At 32.7% G+C, this 5,222-nt stretch overlaps 1 long non-coding RNA gene across 1 annotated transcript; it reads right to left on the bottom strand.

Moving 5' to 3' along the window:
• Positions 1-940: 940 nt before the first annotated feature.
• On the bottom strand, positions 941-3,293 carry LOC127843959 (uncharacterized). Its single transcript, XR_008032477.1, has 3 exons — positions 3,007-3,293; positions 1,678-1,767; positions 941-1,547 (listed from the first exon to the last, which is right to left on the bottom strand). It is a non-coding gene; the product is annotated as an uncharacterized LOC127843959 (long non-coding RNA).
• Positions 3,294-5,222: the final 1,929 nt, after the last annotated feature.

Genomic DNA, 5,222 nt, shown 5'->3' with positions numbered 1-5,222 from the left:
AGCATTTCTGCGAGTCCGATGATCTTATGGAAGAGCACATATGACATTCCTCAACGTACACGTTTTTGGAGTCGTTATATGGAGAACAAGGGCCCAACAAAGACATGTAATCGTACACATACTGCTTAGGCAAGTACACATTCATAAATAATAAACAAGAATAGTACATTATTTACAAGTATTAAACTAATTACCAAATAATTAATCATAGCATTAAATATAAATGCAGTCAAAATACACATCATATAACGTTTTAACAACTTAAGCTATGAATTTTAAGTGGTAATAATAGTGATCAATAATTGCTTATTTCCTAAATTTAATGCAATATCTTTCGAATCGCTCGTTCGCCAAAATTAACCTTTATGTAAGGTTTGTCGTATTGACTAGCATTTTCACCTAGTTCCCTAGTATGTTTGTGTGTCTTGTTATGCTTTACATTTCGTTTTATCATTGATTGTTATAAGATACAGATACTCTCCAAGGATGAGAATATACGTGTCACACATAACCAGTACACGGAGTTGACGCGGTGCCATGGTACATGTATATTATAATGGGCAAACTCGCTAAATACGACTTCCATTTTCGACAACAGACTTGACATCTTTGCCGACTAACACCAATATTGAAATGTTTTCGTTTACTAGAATTCAAAAATATTTTGATTTCTTGACGGAAAATACCATTTTGTAAAGTGAAACCTTAAGCTACCTTCATGTAACTTGGCGTAATTATAAAACAATAGTCTACCCAGCATATGTGCATGCGGAGACGGTAACTAATCGTGAAGTATCATGTCCATCATCCCTTACAACGCAATGTGTTTTCTATACGTCAGCTTTTAAAATATTTATGCACTTCAAACACAAAAGCATTATACGCTAATTTTATAAAACATGTTATATGATTGTGTGCTATAACATAAAGGAACACGAAATATTTAATCGTTTTCATTTTACAATCAAAGCAATCACACGCACAACATGAAAGTAATTGAAAGAACATGTATTAATACAATGTCGCACTTAAATTATGATTTGATATAAAAGTACATCTCTTTTCATGATAAGATCATAACCAGACACGCGTCACTATGTTTTTATCGATACTGAGGATTGTTATATATATACTAATGCGTTTGCATTTTTCATTGGATTTACTTACATTGTATGCATCAATCAGTTGTACATTTACGTGAAATGCAGAAACTGAAATAACATTTATTAAACAGTTAACGCCTGTCTCGAACGGAATTTTGGTTGAATTATTTGAGAATATTTGTTGTGAAACCAGTCTGTTAAGTTTAAGATAGTTTGCAAGGGACCTTAATGTCTTGGTGTATTTCAGAACAATCTACGTTAGGACTGTCTGGACGCTTGTTTGTATAGTCTGCTGGCAGACAGGACATTTTGAGATTCCACGTGCACAGTCCGTGCACATCCGATGGTGGGCGCATGGTAGGAACAGGACATTGGCGTCGTTGGACTTGCATCTCATGCACAGAAGTAAGCTCTTCAGTCGCTGGTTTTCTGTAATTGGGTCTTCTGAAATATTACTACAGATTTTGCAGTCAAATAGATGTAATTATTTACGCAGCTCAATTATGAATTTCCTATGCTAACTGTAATGGTCACTTGGTGCATTAATCATTTCAAATACAATCAAAACCGTTACCATGAAAGCAATCTTGACTGATCTGGTCACTACCTTGATTTTTCATGATTTCGATTGAAGCGATGACGTCATTAATGATTGGTATAGTTCCTGGAAATTACAATGAATAATCATTATAATAATTATTTTAATAATAAACACAAAACAACAACATATGGTGTTCGTGTTGATGTGTTGCTGAGGACAAAGTAAACAAATACTATTTATATACAATTTCAAAGATATATGATGTCATAAAAGCTCCGTATAGTTCCTGGAAAAGACTTACAGCAGTTTATCTAACCTATCTTGTGATTTTTTCTTGAGAAAAACGTAAAACAAATATTTTGACTATAAACGTGATCGTGTGCGACGTGTTTTATATAAAAAAAAAAACTTATTGATAAGAGTATCCCTGCAGTAAAAATTAACATTTTATACACATGAATGCATGCATAAAAAAAGAAATTCGCATGATGTGTGTAACAATATAAAAGATTATAAGATATATGATAACCATTTACAAATAAATCGTAGTGACCTTATGGCCTTTTTAAATAAATAAAATTATTCTACAGAATCATATTTTTTTAATTAACAATATTCGTGTTGTACGATTGACTGGAATTTTAACCATGAAAGTCCCGTGACGCAACCCAGTGTGTAAATACAATTCAGTGCACTTGACCTTGAGTAATGGACTTAAAACTTAACTTTATTTCATAACATATCAATGAAATATTGCTTAACAACCAAATGGCGTATTAACCTATATCATGAATCAGAAAGTTGGACAGTTGTTTAGCCTTAAACAGTTATATCGTGTATTAATTAAATTGTAATTATAATTCAGTTGTAGGTTAATATTGTCTTATATTGACATTAAATTTATGATTCAACGCCACGAAGTTAAGGTTTAGCTACGTATACAACCATTATTACTAATTACAGTCTAAACTATAAGTTCGGTGAGCTTCATATAACACATTGCTTAGTATTCACGAGATGTTTATATTTAGATAACTTGGTATCCCAATTTAAATAGTGTCACCCATAATCACACGATTATCCGTAGGTGATTTATCGATAGATTGACAAACATTTATATGTATAGTGATGCAATCATTATTCGACTAAAACATTAATGTTTGCAGTGTTTCAACGATATTTCGATACCGTTTATGAACGAAACCACATTTAACTAAAAGATGAAAAGTGTTACCCGCTTGTATGCGTCTTCAACAGACTAATTAAATGAAGTAATAACAATAAAGGTAAATGAATTTATGTTATTTGTTTGCATGTTGTTCGACATATGTCAGTAACATTGCAGTCAGTAAACCTACTCACACTTTTACTGGTCAAGATTTTCTGACGTCGGTCGTATTTGCAACTTGCAAGTGCAACGTAGTCGTAGGTTTAAAAGCGAGATAAAATGATTATCAGCAGCTCCACATTACACGCGGCACACACAGTAAATTATTTAAAAACGTTTTTTTTAAGCTATTCACAAAAGATATTGCTTTAAGTCGGTAAAATTGCTTTATCCGCCCTTATTATTCATTAATTTAATTTAGGAAGCCACTTTCGATTTCGAACTACAACAACTAATATTCCTTCTGGTTGTCTCCCCTGCTGTAGGTTACATTATACTTAATAATCGAGTATTATGGTGGCTCAACTCTCTAAAAAAACAATCATCACAATTACTCGAAGTCATATTATACGGTTTACACATGTTATATAAATTAATAAATATTTGACAAAATCTTATAAACTCGCTTTCATTATTAAGTATTAAACCACTATCTTACATGGTCAGGTGATTCCATATTATGATCTTATTGATATCTTGATAATAAAGCACACTTAACCCCATCGTGGTTAAAAAAGTGTTTAATTTTAACAAAGGTTTAATAAATCTACTATACGCAAATCTTATTAAAATTATAATAACATTTTGGCTTTTTCAAATATTGATGTCAGTATTGTTAAAGCATGTTTTTTTTTTATAATTTAGGAAATACTACGCAAGGTGTCCCAAATATCACAATTTTAATTTAACAGAACAGCATAAACAAATGCAAGTTAAACTGCTATGAACTGTCATTTTATGAATGTTCAGTTTATCATATGATTTATTACGTTAAAAACGTGTTTTTTTAAGCGTAATACGTGTCTTTAAACTTGCCCTACAGTCATTGTCATAAAAAGAAAATGATTGCAATGCTGTATATACAAATCAATAACTAACATGTAACGTATTAAAATATACTATAACATTGACAAAAACTAATAAATTTACTTTAATGCCCGTTCCGTGTATAACATGTGTATTCAAACGCAATGTGCTTGTGTGACTACAATCGAATTCTTACCTTAAGAGTTGTTTGTTTTAAAACATGCAACATTGTACAAATTGCACATTTCATTATATTAAATTAAAATATATGTACTAAATTATATTCGGTGGGATTAATTAACGATTAAGTCAAACACACTGTTATAAACATAAGCTTAAATACCCAATAACATGTTGATGTTGAAGCAGCGAATATTCGTCTGTGTCTGACTCATACACGTAGCGTCAGGGCGGGTAATCAAGACTACATTTGACAAAGCTTTTTGGCTCTCGTTGCTTAAATCGTCAACTCCATTAAATTAAATTTGTCGGATAGAAAAGTTACCAGTGCATATGTATTAAATCAAATGTGCTATTGAATATTTGCGATCAGATACAAAGGTCGATTGTGTGTGTGCACCGTACGCTCGCTTATTTGCTTCAGGCGCAGTCTATGTTATGCATCCATCGTCGTGAACTTTACGTAGTCGATTTGTTAGCGCCTTACACCTTAAGAAAGGCCGAATTGTTCACTCAATCTTGGTGCAACCTTGCTAAAATGATTTTCTTGAATCTGAGATAAGTGTGTCCAAGTTAAACTTGGAAAAACCTTGTTACCACTTAAAAGGCATATTTGTTGCACACTTGTATGACACTTGATAGTAGTGTGCATCTTTAAAATAGCTATGATATTTTTCAAATAATGATCAAGCGGACACGAGGTCCTACGCACGTTTGAATTCGGGTCATAAATGGTACAACTCTCATCCACAATGCCGAAACACCACCATAACAGCTTAGATCATTATTCAATTTAACAAAACACGGTCAAAATGATTATATCGACAATTTCAATATCATGATCGAGTCTTTGTCAATTAGGGTCATAAACCTGGTCACTTGGTCAGGTCGACGATAATATGTGTACATTTAACACAGGTGAGCTCTTTAGACCATCGTGGCTATCTTCTTGTGTTTTTTTTTACAGCAGTCACGATTTTGCTGTTTCTATATCCAAAGAAAAGACATGCCTAGCTTCTAACAATTGTCAGCTCGTTACCCGCAATATAGTTCTCGGTATGACAAACTCAAAACATTTGGGGCATTGCCGTATAGAAAACCTAGCAACCACGATTGTGTACACGCTGGCTTTTTCTTCAGCGTGAGCTAACCTATTGTAACAATTTACGGTTAGAGAAGCATATATACCACAATTATTAAAGAA

This window comes from Dreissena polymorpha, chromosome 9 (assembly GCF_020536995.1).
Source record: "Dreissena polymorpha isolate Duluth1 chromosome 9, UMN_Dpol_1.0, whole genome shotgun sequence".
NCBI lineage: Eukaryota > Metazoa > Mollusca > Bivalvia > Myida > Dreissenidae > Dreissena > Dreissena polymorpha.
Note: the sequence above shows the minus strand (reverse complement) of the source record. Positions and strands in the feature narration are given on the sequence as shown.